General features: G+C 39.6%; 1 protein-coding gene and 1 long non-coding RNA gene across 2 annotated transcripts in view; one reads left to right on the forward strand and one right to left on the reverse strand.

The window, feature by feature from the left end:
• Positions 1–816: 816 nt before the first annotated feature.
• Positions 817–3,011, reverse strand: LOC133122993 (uncharacterized). The gene is made up of 2 exons (XR_009708172.1): positions 2,453–3,011; positions 817–1,506 (listed from the first exon to the last, which is right to left on the reverse strand). It is a non-coding gene; the product is annotated as an uncharacterized LOC133122993 (long non-coding RNA).
• A 4,649-nt stretch (positions 3,012–7,660) lies between these two features.
• Positions 7,661–15,108, forward strand: part of stx4 (syntaxin 4) — a 99,217-nt gene continuing 91,769 nt past the window's right edge. Inside the window, exon 1 of the transcript XR_009708010.1 lies at positions 7,661–7,902. The gene's annotated coding sequence lies outside the window, so the exon portion shown is untranslated. The remainder of the gene's footprint in view (positions 7,903–15,108) is intronic.

The following is a 15,108-nucleotide window of genomic DNA, read 5'->3' on the forward strand; positions in this document are numbered from 1 at the left end:
ATTGTTTATTATATTCAGTCTTTTTTCTTAATTTAGGTCCTTGTGGCAAATTTGTTCTTTGTGCAAAGAGGCTGACATTGGTCATTGACATACAAGTCTCTAGATTAAACAGGGCAGGTGTTTAAAAATTGCAATTGGTAAATGGCAGGTGTTTAAAAATTGCAATTGCTAAATGGCATTTATATAGGGCCTTTATCCAAAGTGCTGTACAATTGATGCTCCTCATTCACCATTCATACACCATTGGCTGCCATGCAAGGCACCAACCAGCTCGTCAGGAGCATTTGGGGGTTAGGGGTCTTACTCAGGGACACTTCGACACACCCAGGGCAGGATTCGAACCGGCAACCCTCCGACTGCCAGACAACTGCGCTTACCACCTGAGCCATTGTCACAATTGCAATTGTTTGACTGTTGCAGCACAACCAAGTGGCCTGTCAACACCAAATATGGTAGCCTCATGCAGTGTTGGGAGACACCCAACTTCCAATATGCAAGTTTCATAAGAATCTGCCAAGTGGTTAAGACAGTAAGTAATTAATATAAATCAAAAATGGTGGAAATTCAAGATAGCAGTGACCCAAAAAGCAAATGGCTATGTTCTGTGTAGTTATATTCTGTATGTAATACAGTAATTACAAATAATATTGAAACTCACCCAGGGTGGGAGGTTGGAGAACTGAATATGCAGTAACCCAGGCCCTTCAATTTCTGGTGCAACACACTCTCATCCAGGGGGATATTTATTGTTATTGTTATTGCTAATGAAAAATGTGTAACTTGCATTGCCAATTGTAATAAAGATCAAATGAATAGTATGCTAATATAATTTATTTCATAGAACTATGTTACTGGTAACATTTGAAATATCACATAATAAAAACTGTTATAAATGACAGCAAAAGTACATATAACATGAACTTACTGGTACTGAAAATACAATGTTGGTACACTGTTTCAGTGTACTGTGGTGCACTGGGGTTGGGGTTGACCACTGCACCACATGGTGAACAGACAGATACAATAAAGTAAGGAGGATAATTGGCCTTTATTTGGCCTGGAACCAAACTATCAAAAAACACTCAAATAATGAGGGAGAAACCAAGAACTAAAACACCAACACTACAAACAACCAAGGCTTCAAGCAGTTTCAGAAGAAAAGGTCTCTCCATGTCTGGAAACCAGGCCTCTTTCATAATTAGGTAATGGATCATCACAGCCATAGTCATTGTGATGAATCACAGCTGTAGCCATGTGGGGCATGTTCCACCTCTTGGTGGACAGCACCCATATTCAAGCTCCAGGAGGAAGCGATAACCATTGTACAGGGGGTCGGTAGCCTCTGGTGGGCCCTCTGGACAGGGTGGCACTGCCTTGCCTCCAGCTCGTTGCAGCAGGCTGTGGGGGCTCTTTTGGACAGGACAGCAGGGGATTCTCATCTGGAGGTCTTGCTGCTGTGCTTGGTACAGGTCATCCAGCTTTGTGGCCTCCAGCGGCTAACCTGGACTGAGCAATGGACACCACTTCTGACACCATGACAATGTGTATTAACATAAAGACAATCACATGATTACAAATAACCTTTTAGTGATAATCCTTATACTATTAGACCACTTTCTGAATTAAGTGCTTACTATGAGTCTTTCTCTGTCTCCCTCCAGCAGACAGACAGCCTTTCACCTTAATGTCTCTGCTTCTCAGCTAGCACATTCTGGTTTACAGCAAGGTCAACAAGGGGTATTCAGAAGACAAAATACTGATAAATGTTTGTAGCCAGCTTCATGTCTTTTGTTTTGGTAAAGCCAAAGTGTGTATAAGAGTCTTACTATGTCTGATTCAAATCAGAAAGCCGGTAAGCTTTCTCACTTTCTGTCATTTCTTTGCAAATAAATACGAAAGTTTAAGTTACTTTAACAAGAGCTATTGTTGTGTTTTTACTGGTTCTGTGTTATCAGACGATGCTCACCTGTGATATCTTATTTGTGCATGTTAAAAAGGGAATTTTTCCCTGCACAAACCTGCAGGATGCAGGATTAAGAGCCTACTGGATACCAACAGGGCACTACTGGACAACAGTTGGTTGTTGTAAATGTGTCCTGGTGGTCCCTATTGGTATCCATTAGCTGCAACATTCTCTAATGGTACCAATAGACACACCAATTGAAACCATTACATACCAGTATAAAGTCCAATAAACCATTATAATTTTTCTAATGCGGTCTATTGTTTTTTTTCAGCAGTACACGTATTCCAGCCCAAAGAACAGTATTAACTTCAATATAATAGGCTGAAGCTAGGATAGCATGATAAACCCACAGTACACTATTCCTGCCCCAAGAGCAGTATTCCCAGCATTCTCGGTATTCACTGAGGTAACATGATACTAGGATAACATGTATTATTTCATAAAATGTGGGTGTTAAAATAATAATGACAATCATAAAAAACTCACCATTGCAATAAGCCTCTTTCTCCCTTGAAACAGGAAAGCACACAATCTTTCCCTCCTTTTCTTCCAACGGAGTTGAAAGCCTTGTGTCCCACCACCTTTCATTGGTTATTTCACTGGACCATTCATATTCCTTTCTGCCCTTACAACACTTTTGAGTTAGTAAAACTCCTATGAGCCATCTATCTTGTAACCATAGTTTTTCAATGATACATTATTTCCTTAACTTAGTGGTGTTTTATAGTTTTTAAAATGTTAGCATTTTTCAACTCCAGCCAATAGGCTTATTTTCTGATTTTATAGAAAATGTATTTTATAGAATAGCTAACATTAGCTATTAGCATGGTTTTCACTTGCTGCGTCCATGACTGTCAGAGCATTGCCCAGCTATTCTGCTTTCCCTCCAACCCTGAGATGTCCCGCCAGTGGTAAAAAATTCTTGGTAGGTCTGTGGACGACTCAAATGTGGCTATGCAGTCAGCATTTTTCTCTGGAGTGTTTTGTGGATTTTATCTAATAGAATTGATTAGAGGTCCAGATGAGTTTTACGTCTCCAAGACGATGCTCTTCTTGTAAGCACACATATATCACCCGACGTCTGTGCGGTGTAGTCATATTCGTCTGGAATGGATTGTTCTTAATTCACGTCACAAATCACGTGACCATGACAACCAGAAGTTAATGTATTTTTCCGCTGAAAATATTGTTTTTAAAATCTCAGTTCAATCACATAGGATAAAAATACAGTGATAACACAGGTTCATTATGGTTAATTTCCGCAGTTTATGGTTGCTAAAATCGAGCTGATCCGGGGAGAGACAAGTTGTATTTTTGGTTTGCCAAAGATTGCCCACTAGGGATAAGAAAATGTAAAGTTATCAACAGAAAGAAGATCAAGTTGGATTCTTAAATGGAATATATATACGAGTTTGTTCAGTTCAGTTTGTCAATGCGTTCTATCATATAACTCAATGATATAACAAACCAGTGAGCTGAAAAATCACAAGGACCAGTTTTATCATGTGTAAAATCCAAACTAGCGAACTTTACAACAAAACCAGCTAATAAATGTTGTGGCACCATGATTTCTTGTATATCCTACTAGCTAACTGGTTATATCACAACTCTATTGAATGTAAAGTCATTACGCAGGTGGGTGGATAATCAACAATAATCCACTTCCAACTTCCACTTGGCATCTTAGCCAGTTTGCTAGCTAGATAAATGAAACCTGTAGTTCATTACCGAGTTGCAAAATGCCATGGTGTCACCGAAAAATTATGCTGGGTGCAGATAATATATTTTAGACCGTTATTTTCTTCTGTTACAGGTCAACCATCCAAACTTTATATGAAAACTGATATTGACGTCATCATATTTTTAAATGGATGCCATGTCATCTAGGCCTAGTTTAACCCGTGTTTTACTGCAAAAAAGAATGGGTTGCTATGGCTTCTTGACATTTTTGTTTTATTATTTAGATATCGTGGTACGTACTGGTGTTAAGGATCATGTCTATCATAACAAGTGCTCCAGGACCTGTAGAATTTGTTATATTTAAAAAGACCACCCGCCATATTTCAAAATCTATTCCTACCTACGTTTCACCACATGCAGTACCATGTACAGTCCCCTCCAAAAGTATTGAGCAAGGTCAATTCCTTTATTTTTGCTATACACTGAAGACAATTGACTTTGTGTAAGGGAGCAGGGTCGGAGGACCAAACGCAACTGAGTTGGGTTCTAAAAGTTACCCACATGACGTGAGATAACCACTAAATTTTTCTGGGGGCATCCCTAGAGACAAGAGATACACCCCAGAGGAGGAAAGGGAAAACGAAAAAGGGAATAAATAACTCCCAGACTATTGGCCAACCAAAAAAACGACCTATCAAAACGGTCAAGTCTAATCTGACTCGAGCGAGGAAATAACAAACAGCAGGGAAAATCATCCTCATGCCCTACTGATTATGGTGGTTGTAAGACGAGGCAAATCAGAGATAGGTATGCAAACAGTGCCAGGGAGACAACTATGCAGGCTCCCAACTGCGTTACAGCCTATCTATGGAACAATTGACATGGAATGGAAAAGTGATAACGAAAGACACCAAGACATCCCGTCTCTAATCAAATTCCACTGATGAAGCAGGAATACTGACCCTAACATTAGAATACACAAAAAACATTAATTGACGAAGCAGTATTACTTTAAAAAGAGATGGGATTGCATGAAACACATTAACCCTTAAGTTCCACTGCCGAAGCAGCAATCCTAATAACAGGGTAGGAAATGTACACAAACAGCGACGGGGGTCTCATTTCAGGAACCCCAAGCTTATCGGTGAGTTCACAGAGCTCTCCTCATGAGCTCTCCAATGACCATTGTTACGACTGTAAATAATGTGTTAAAATTTGTAAGGTGATCTCTCCTCCTGTAGCCTGTTGGGTGTGTGAGAGAGAGAGTTAACAGGTGGAGATGAGCGGCAGCAAGTTTCCTGTGATTGGAGTACCTGAAGAGACTGCTGGCTGCTGATTGGTCCAGGAGACTACTTCCACATATTTAAGTGGCAGCTGACAGCCACTTCTTGCCTTTACCTCTGTTCCCACACAAGACCTGTGTGTTGCTGTGAAAAGAGTTTTTGCAGCTGAACTTTGTAAGCTCAGTATGCAGTGCTGTAATGTTGGCAGTTGCAGCCCAATGTAAGTTGAGAACCCTTTTTCCTTTGTTTACAGTTTTCTCCTGTTTTGGTGTTAGGAGTTAGGTCTGAGGCCTGTTTTTTGTTTGACTTTTATTTTATGTTTATTGGGAAGTTTCATGGCTCAAGAAGTACATTTTTGTTTGTTGTGTAGGGGTTGCTCAACTGGGAAAAAACCTGAAAATAAATGGCTGCTTGTTTTAATTATAAATCGGTTTAATGGTCTTACTTGGGAACAGTAGAGTTGGGGCCACACCACATGCTATGCCCAGGTTACCCTAGGCCTGGGACATAACACCATGTATACCACTTCACCTTTAGGAAAGTCAGCAAGCACAGATATTGACCAGACGCTCACCAAGGCTCAACTGACTATGCAGGAGACTGATAAATGTGCCAACTAAATGCACCTAATGCTCCAAGGCTTATCAAACTCAGCACCCTGGGAGGTTGGCGAGTACCGCAAGGCTCTCCCATGAGAGGGGCGGTCTCCCACGACCATGCATTTAATCTTGGTGAATTCCACACTCTAATAGCAAATATATATTAATTATGACACAAATACAGTATGCTTCTCGGCTCCACAGACTTAAGAGGAAGCAAAATAAATACACAAGCTTGTATTTAGACAGTTTGAGGTCTGAAGATTTACATGAGTTTTAGCTTTTATTTCCTGGTATTTGTATCTATATTTGTTGAATAACTTAGAAACCTATCACCTTTTGTGTCAAACCATCCAATTATTTGGTGAGAATTGGTGTTTCTTGTTTCCGAGAAATGTCCTGTTAGATTGATTGGTTAAATGATAAATAGTTCAGAATGTATACTGGCTTTTGGCCTTGGGTTTTGCCAAAGATCAACCAACATGAAGACCTGTGAGCTGTCTTTGGGAGAAAAGCAAGCCATCTTTTGAAGCTTAGAAAAGAGCGGAAAACGATCAGAGCCATTTCACGAGAATTGTACAACAACTTGCAATGTCTTGAAAAAGAAAGAAACTACTGGTGTACTGAGCAACAGACATTGAACAGGTCGACCAAGGAAAACAACAGCAGTTAATTACAGAAACATTGTAAGAGATGTGAAGAAAAACCCCAAAACATCAGTCAGTTACATCACAAATATGTGACATCCACAGGACATGGGGGAAGGTTTCTCAATCAACCGTTCAAAGAAGACTTAGAGATCAGCAATATAGAGGCTATACCACAAGATGCAAACCACTCACCAGTAGTAAGAATCAGAAAATGAGATTACAATTTGCAAAGAAGTACAAATGATGAGACCAAGATTAACCTCTACCAAAGTGATGGAAAGGTGTGGAGGAAGAATGGATTTGCTCATGATCCAAAACATACAAGCTTATCTGAGAAGCACAGTTTAGGAAGTGTCATGGCTTGGGCTTCCATGGCTTCTTCTGGAGTGAGCTCACTAATCTTTATTGATGATGTAACTCATGATGGTAGCAGCAGGATGATTTCAGAATCATAAGCATTCTGTCTGCCAATTTACAGAGAAATGCATCCAAATTAATTGGAAGGAACTTCATCATGCAGCAAGTAAATTACCCAAAACACACTGCCAACACAACAAGAGACTTCATTAGGGAGAAAAAGTGGAAGGTTTTAGACTGGCCAAGTTAATCACCAGACCTAAACCTGATTGAGCATGCATTTCACCTCCAGAAGGGAAAACCCCCCTGAAACAAAAGTTATTGCAAGCAAGAGATATGCTACAAAATATTAAATGTTATTTATTTTAATTTACTTAAATACTCTCTGTCCCTATACCTTCTGCTCACCTAAAGATTGGGTGGTCTGATACCAAAAGTACTATATTTGAAGTAGTTTAACACATCTAGATGTAAATACCAGGAAATAAAAGGTTTATTGCAACTCCAAATGTATTCACTGTGTTGCAAAAACTAAGTAATTGGCCTTGCTGTTCCAATACTTTTGGAGGGGACTGTATTTCCAATGGAGGAAGAAGGATGAAATTGATGTAGGATTAGATGCCATGAATTTTTAAATTTGTCAGGTGGTCTTTATGTTTTTTAAATATGAAAAACTCTACAGGTCCCAGAGCATTTGTTAAGATAGACGTCATCATGCACACCAGTACTTGCCAAGGTATTTAAATAACAATGCACCCGCCCCCCCCCCCAGAGAGATTTCCATTTTCATTTAAAATTTTAACTTTGAATGCAAATCCACTTATGTGTACTTATATAAGAACATAATCATATCAGATAATGATATATTAAGTGTTATAGACAAGCCTATACAGTTTAAAGCATTTGTAATCATGAAAAAATGTGGTTGGCGTATGCATGCATGAAATCCACACGTGAAATGCAGCAACACATGCTGGCAAATAGGTTTTATAGAAATGAGTGTACAATCTTAGCTATATGACCTGCAATTACATCACAATTATATCCAGCGGTATTCATTTGAAAAAGAAAAACAGTTCAGAAATAGTTTTATTTACCGAACTTTTATTTTGATAAATGAAAACCGGAAGTTTCGAATTGTTGCCTGCAACAATTGCCAGCTTCACAGAGCCAAGCAAAACTAGCTAATGAGTTTTGAAACTTCGTATGTAGGTTGAAAACTAGCAAAAAAAATTAAGATGCTTATTATTTAAATCAGCCAAATCTTCCAGACCATTTTTTTTCACACCATCCGAGAATCGACAGGATTCCTGCACGGAAGCTGGCCTGGCCAAAAGATGCGAGACCGAACTAAAGAACTGGGCAAAGTGAGTTTCGAAATGTTCTCTGGATAACGAACACACCTGATAAAGTATTGCCTGGTTTCACGACAGATTGTCCGATATTTTAGTTAATCATAATTCTTAGGTTCAATATATACTTAATACGTTGTGAGCTATTCGCAGCGCTACGTAGCAAAGGGAAACTTGGATAGGCTAGCGATAAGTTAGTGAGTCTAGCTATGGTTCGCTAGCTGTGGATTCGATGGCGAAATGGAAGAAAGACCGTAAAAACTGCTCATTCACAACATTGATTTGGTTAGTGTCTGTCTATGGACCATCGAGTATGGACTAGGCTAGTGTAACGAATGAAACAGTGGTTAAAATGGAAATTTGAATCCCGCCCAACAGCTAAAGTAAACTTTGGTCCTCACCTAAACGAACTTGGCCAACTTACTGAAGAAAAAAAACATACATACTGCATACATACGCTAGCTTTTCAGGTGGGTACTTGGGGATTACATTTTTGGCTTACCAAACGTTTAGTGATTTTTAGAAGATATACTTTATTGAACCCCGCGGGGTAATTTGTCCTCTGAATTTGACCCATCCTAGTTACTAAGGAGCAGCCACCGTGCGGCGCCCAGGGAGCAATGTTGGGTTGTGCCTTGCTCAAGGGCCCAGCAGCTGTGCTGATCTTTTCATGGCTACCCGGGGCTTGCACCACGACATTTTGTTAAGCATAGGCCTGTAAAACTAGTGGTGTGTCTCAATTCTTACTCTGTTCCTGATTCTGGAGTGCCGATTCGTTTTCGAGTCATTCATTTTACTTAGTTTGTTTGATTAAGCGCCTGTGCTCCGTCTTCGTTCGCCAACAGTGTTGCCAGATCTCGCGAGAGAAAACAAGCAACCAGGTCTATGGAAACAAGCCCAAAAGAAGCGACTGAGTTCTCCAAAAAAGTCCGATATAGAAAGCAGCCCGATGAAAGTAGATTGAATTAAAATACTTATTTGTATTACCATTTAAGCAGTAGGTCTTTCTTTCATCCCACTTTTCTCCAAATTATTTTACCGACTCAACCCAAAGTATCATATATCCTTTTAACTGATGTCATCTGTGCATACATCAAATAATATGTAAAACGCTTTTCCCATATTCATGAAACAATCTTACAAATTGTGTTTGTAAGAATTGAATGAATATTTCTGAGTTGTTAGCTTTGTTTTTGCCAGGAGGGGAATACTTTGGAAAGTCTGCACAATGGGTGTGTACACAGCCACCTAGTGGGTGGACAAATGCCTATTTAAGATATTTTTTCCACATTGTTTTTCTTAACCAGTTATTTTAAAAACCATAACATGTAAGCTATATAATCGCATAGATTATTATTATTATTATTATTATTATTATTATTATTATTTATTTATTTATTTATTTATTTATTTAATTTGAGGAATGAATTTTTGAGGAGTTACTTTATGAATGAATGAAAATGAAAGTTGCATCCAACGAACTGGCCAAGTAATTATATCGGTGAAGGCAAAACAAATATCTTTTTGGCTTTTTAAACAACCATTGAAAAAAAAAAAAAGACACATGCTGAGGACCTTTGACTGGCCATCTAATATAATGTATGGGGAAAGAAATGTGTATCTTGTACTTGTTCTCCAATTCCCTGCCATTGTTGGCAAAGTAGGCTAGCTAAAGAAATTCAATCCAATCGCGCAATTTTTGAAATTTGAAATGTCTCACGTCACTCAGTCAGTGGCTGTGTCCGAAATCGCATGTTAACGTACTACTACACTTACTACGATTCAGCGCATTAGGTATGTGAGTAAGAACTATTATGGTGTTTCGGACGTACTATATCGTCATAGAACATAAGGCTGTATTATGCTCGAAAAACCATTTATATCACCATTTATGTATAGGGGGAAGGGGCGGGGCGGAGGCTACGGAGTTGTGGACGGATCCTGCAAGATGACAGAGTATCGTGTGTTTAAATAACATATCGAAAACATCTGCTTATGGATTTCAGTCAAACTTGATTAAACATGAGACATATAGGGAGTAAACCCAAATGAGCAGCTACAATTTAGAAACAAGCCCAAAGAGCCGCAACCCACGACTACTACTAATATTTGTAAGCGACTTTGCATAAAAACAAGCCCAAATGTGCTAATAAGCTGACGTGTCAACTCTGCCCGCCAGTTGGGACGCTCCTATGCGCGTGAATTTTGTGAATATGTAGTGCTTCATATGTAATATCTCGATTATTTATATACATTGAACCACGATATAGGCTACATCTAGCTAGCTAGAGATAGAAAGATCCCTGGCTAGCTAGGAATAAATAAACACCTATTGCTTATCTTCCTAGTTAGCGAGCGATCTATCCGTCCGGCTGTCTCGCTAGCTAGATATTTCGTATTTTGCTAGCTAGGGAGCTAACTTAAATATATATATCTATATCATGCTTATCTACTTCGCTACATATATTTATTGCCGAATGGTTTGCTGCCCGTTTCAGTAACTAGCTAGCGGTACTGATATTAGTCCACCGAGAGATGAGCACTAGCTATGTCTATGGCTATCTTAAACTTTAGGGAAATTGGCAATTTATATGTTTATATGTTATATGTTAGCAAGCTAAGCAAGTTAGCCAACATTCAGGGCTGGGGGGAAGACAATACAGCACTCTGGGCAAAATAGGAATATGCCGCCCCCTAGGTTCACATTTCTAAAATGATTTTTTTATTTATTTGTCGCATATTGACCCCTATTTTTGACTTAAGACAAGTGTAATATCGTTGACTCACTGTTTAAAAGAGCACATTTGTTGCTTTGGCTGCTGCAACCTTTTCAATTATCTTGGTGTAATCCAATTTGCAACATATTTGGTGGTTAATTGAAATTTTGGCCAATCTTGTGATGCAATCGATTGCAGATAGTTCAAGTTTGAGATGCAAAAAAAAACCCCTCTCTCCTGATGCCACAGTTACCAGCACAGTTAACAATAAGCGCAGGGCAATGCTATGATTTCAGTACAAATCCAAAACGTTTTCCCGGTAGTACCAAAGCATGTCAATGGGCGAATCGCGCACATCACTGGGATAGCTCTTGACAGTTGCTTTTATCTCAAAGCTCAGATAATCTTTCCTTTGCAAAATGCAGGCACTTGTCATTCAGTGTGCTGTCACTGATCGCTGTTTGCATCTCTTTGGCACTGAGGAGAAATCTGAACAATTTGTAAACAATTTCAGTTGTGAATATCTCTCAGTAAGACTGATTAAAGCTGCATGAACCTGGGGCAGAAAAACTTTTCACTTGTAGTTCTCTTCTGGTAGTATTGCTGGGTCATAATCTGGGAAAATAGTGCCCTTTTTTTCACTGGCAAACACACTACAGACCCATTAGTTGATTCATTGCGACCTTCGGCTTCTAGTACCACTGTCTCCTGTGATTGTGGTTGCAGATAAGTACCTTCCTTGTAGTCGGCCTTCGTCTTTCCATCCCTCTGCTCTTTATGTTCCGAAGCTAGGCTAGTCACTGCTGCACTAGAACTAGCTTGACTAAGGTTAGCTAGTTGGCTTATAATTGGCTATAAAATTTTCCACTTCACCAGTCCCCCCTTTTTGCTGTCAAAGGCACACTTATGTATGGCTTACAACTTCGAGAAGTGATGCATCCTAGGACAGTCATACCACACTGGCCTCAGCTTTAAACTGGAGCTGTTTCAAAACATTTATCTTCTGAACACTATATTTATGGTTAGTGGTAGCCATAGTTAAAACCGATTTCTTATAGACAGCATAAAACAATTTAATAAGCAGAATAAAGGTGATCAGTAGTATGATAATTATTATCAATATCGGAGCAATTGATTTAAGTACATTCCAATCATTTCCGAAAACATTGCATCTAAACCAGAGCCAAATATGCCATGTTCTTCAAGTAATTTCTCAATTTGGTTCTGAATCATATCAGCCAAATTCCGGGTTGCTTGTTCAGCGTTATCAGATATGAAAGTACAACATTCAGCTCCTCCTTCAGCTGCTAGAAGGTAATCTAGGCCCTTGATTCTAGGGCCATTCTATTTTGCATCACTACTTTTCTCATTCAACCATTTCACTAGTTATGCCTTGGAACGATTTTAGTGTTTGATTAGCCACTGCTTCCAGAGATTTAGATAGAAGTCTCAATTTCATCTAGAGCTTAATGAGCGCCATAAGGTGGTATTAAAAAACCAGAAAATGTGTCTGTTCCAAAGAGTGATCTTTTGTGTCTCATGTTCATGTTATGTTTAACTCGAGTTACTTGTCCTGCTTTAAAGGCAAATTCCATGTTAGTCATCATTCTAATAGGTGGCATTATGTAAGCCAAAAAAACGGGTTCCTGTCCTACCTGAAGGAAGGAGACTATGTGCTCTCTCTACAAACAAAGTACCATTAGGGGCTATTAATGCATTTTACATCCCGAATCACATTATTGTCGGTCCTCGTTCTACTGAGACAGTGAGTTCCGTACTGCAGAATATTAGGCAAAAAACATTTTCCTTCTCCTGATACACAAGTGCATTTCTTTTGAGAACAGTTTAGTTGGAGCAAGTTCAAAGTATTCTGCCATGGAACATATTGTATTGCAGCTATACAGTTAACTGGATTTAAGAAAGGATAATTTTCCAGTATTTACACATTTCTCAGTGTATGTCAAATGTGTGCGGTTAGTTTCACCTAACTAAATAAACTCAGTGAGCACTTTATTAGGTATTTATTTCACTTATTTTTAGACTTAATAAATATTTTGCTGCTGTAGCCTATCCACCAGAGTTGTGGCACGTTGTGTGCTCAGAGATGCTCTTCTGCATACCACTGTTGTAATGCATGGTTATTTGCGTTACTGTCACCTTCCTGTCAGCTTCGACCAGTCTGGCCCTTCTTCTCTGAACTTCTGCCCGCAGAACTGCCGCTCACACCATTCTAAGTAAACTCCAGTGACTGTTGTGCGTGAAAATCCTAGGAGATCAACAGTTACAGAAATATTAAAATAATGGTCTGGCACGAACAATCATGCCATTGTCAAAATCAATGAGATCAAATTTTTCCCGATTCTGATGGTTTATGTGAGCATTAACTGAAGCTCCTGATCCATATCTGTATGATTTTATGCATTGCACTGCTGCCACACAATTGGCTGATTAGATAATCGCATGAATAAGGTGTAATAAAGTAAAAATGTTCCTAATAAAGTGCTCGGTGAGTGTATATTTTCTGTGTTCACTGAGGCCAGACAGGGTGTCAATCAGTAGTTTGAATTGCCTCAGAACTTCACCTTGGTCTGCAGCAGGAGCAGAAGCAGGCTGCCTTGGCTGGAAATTCTGAGCTCTCTTTTCTGGACAAGTATAGGCCCAATGCCCTAACTGTCCACAAATGTGGCATGGATGGGTCTACGGGCCTCCCTCCCCCATTGGCCTCATTGCCTATCCCTTTCCCTTGGTTGGTTTTTCCCTACGCTCCTCTGCTTCCCCAAGAAAGTAGACTACTCCAATCAGTGATGGTGGGCAAGGTTGTCTGCTGCTTGTCTCTCATGGCAGAGTTCATGTTATTCAATACTGAGTTCAAAACAGCATCAGAATCAATTGAACAGGCACAGGCAGAGACACTCAACAGAGTTCTCAAAGCAAATTCCGGAGCAAGGGGCCTTGGAACCTGAGGAGCAGAGGGCCCTGTGATTACAGGAACCATGGACAGACTGTAACTGGGCGATTATTTAGATCCACGTAAAGTTTACGCTGATGGGGTGAAATGTCTTGTTGGCCATACACTCAATTGCGTCCAGACGTTTGGCTATGACCTCTAGCTCCTTTTCCCAATCTTTAATCTGATCTGTATCATCATATACCATATCATTCCATTTTCAGATCTTTGTCTGTATTCCGCACAATTCATAAGTATGCTTGATCACATCACATGGCTTATCAGTCTTATCAACCATAATTCCCTTAGACTCAGTAATCCATTGTGCACATAACACCATACTCTTCAGTCAGCCATTTACACTGTCTGGCCATACCCCATTTGCTTTCCAACCTTTGGTATTTTATGGTCAAAAACCTATTTTGCAACTTTAGCACTACTGAATACATGTTTGTCAAAATCAGTTTTTTCCCCCTTGGTTAGCCACACAACTCATATTAGTTGTTAACAACAAGCAACTTGAGAAATACACTTTCTTTACGATTGAAATCAAGATTGTATTTAGGTACAGTACCTTGCAAATTTTTAGGCAGGTGTGGAAAAATGCTGTAAAGTAAGAATGCTTAAAAAAAAAGAAAAGAAATGTGAATTATTTTTATCAATTAACAAAATGCAAAGTGAGTGAACAGAAGAAATCAAATCAATATTTGGTGTGACCACCCTTCGCCTTCAAACCAGCATCAATTTTTCTAGGTACACTTTTTACACATTTTGTAGGCATATAGTCAGGTGTGTGATTAACCAATTATACCAAACAGGAGCTAATGATCATTAATTTAATATGTAGGTTGAAATGCAATCATTAACTGAAACAGAAACAGCTGTGTAGGAGGGTTAAAACTGGGTGAGAACAGCCAAACTCTGCTTCCAAGGTGAGGTTGCTGAAGACAGTAGTCATACACAATGGCAAGACTGAACACAGCAACAAGACACAAGGTAGTTATACTGCATCAGCAAGGTCTCTCCCAGGCAGAAATTTCAAGGCAGACAGGGGTTTCCAGATGTGCTGTCCGAGCTCTGTTGAAGAAGCATAGAGAAACGGGCAACGTTGAGGACTGTAGACGCAGTGTTCGGCCAAGGAAACTCAGTGCAGCAGATGAAAGACTCATCATGCTGACTTCCCTTCACAATCGGAAGATGTCCAGCTGTGCCATCAGCTCAGAATTGGCAGAAACCAGTGGGACCCAGGTACACCCATCTACTGTGCGGAGAAGTCTGGTCAGAAGTGGTCTTCATGGAATAAATCTATGCACGAAAACACAGGAACTGGGGTGCAGAAAAATGGCAGCAGGTTTTCTGGACTGATGAGTCAAAAGTTGCAAGTTTGGGGTTGGAGATTTGGTCTTAATGAATGTCTCAATGCTGAGAAGTACAGGCACATCATTATCCATCATGCAATACCATCAGGGAGGCATCTGATTGGCCACAAATTTATTCTGCAGCAGGACAGCGACCCCAAATATACAGCCAATGTCATTAAGAACTATCTTCAGCATA

The sequence above is a fragment of the Conger conger genome, chromosome 2, assembly GCF_963514075.1.
Source record: "Conger conger chromosome 2, fConCon1.1, whole genome shotgun sequence".
Taxonomy (NCBI): Eukaryota; Metazoa; Chordata; class Actinopteri; order Anguilliformes; family Congridae; genus Conger; species Conger conger.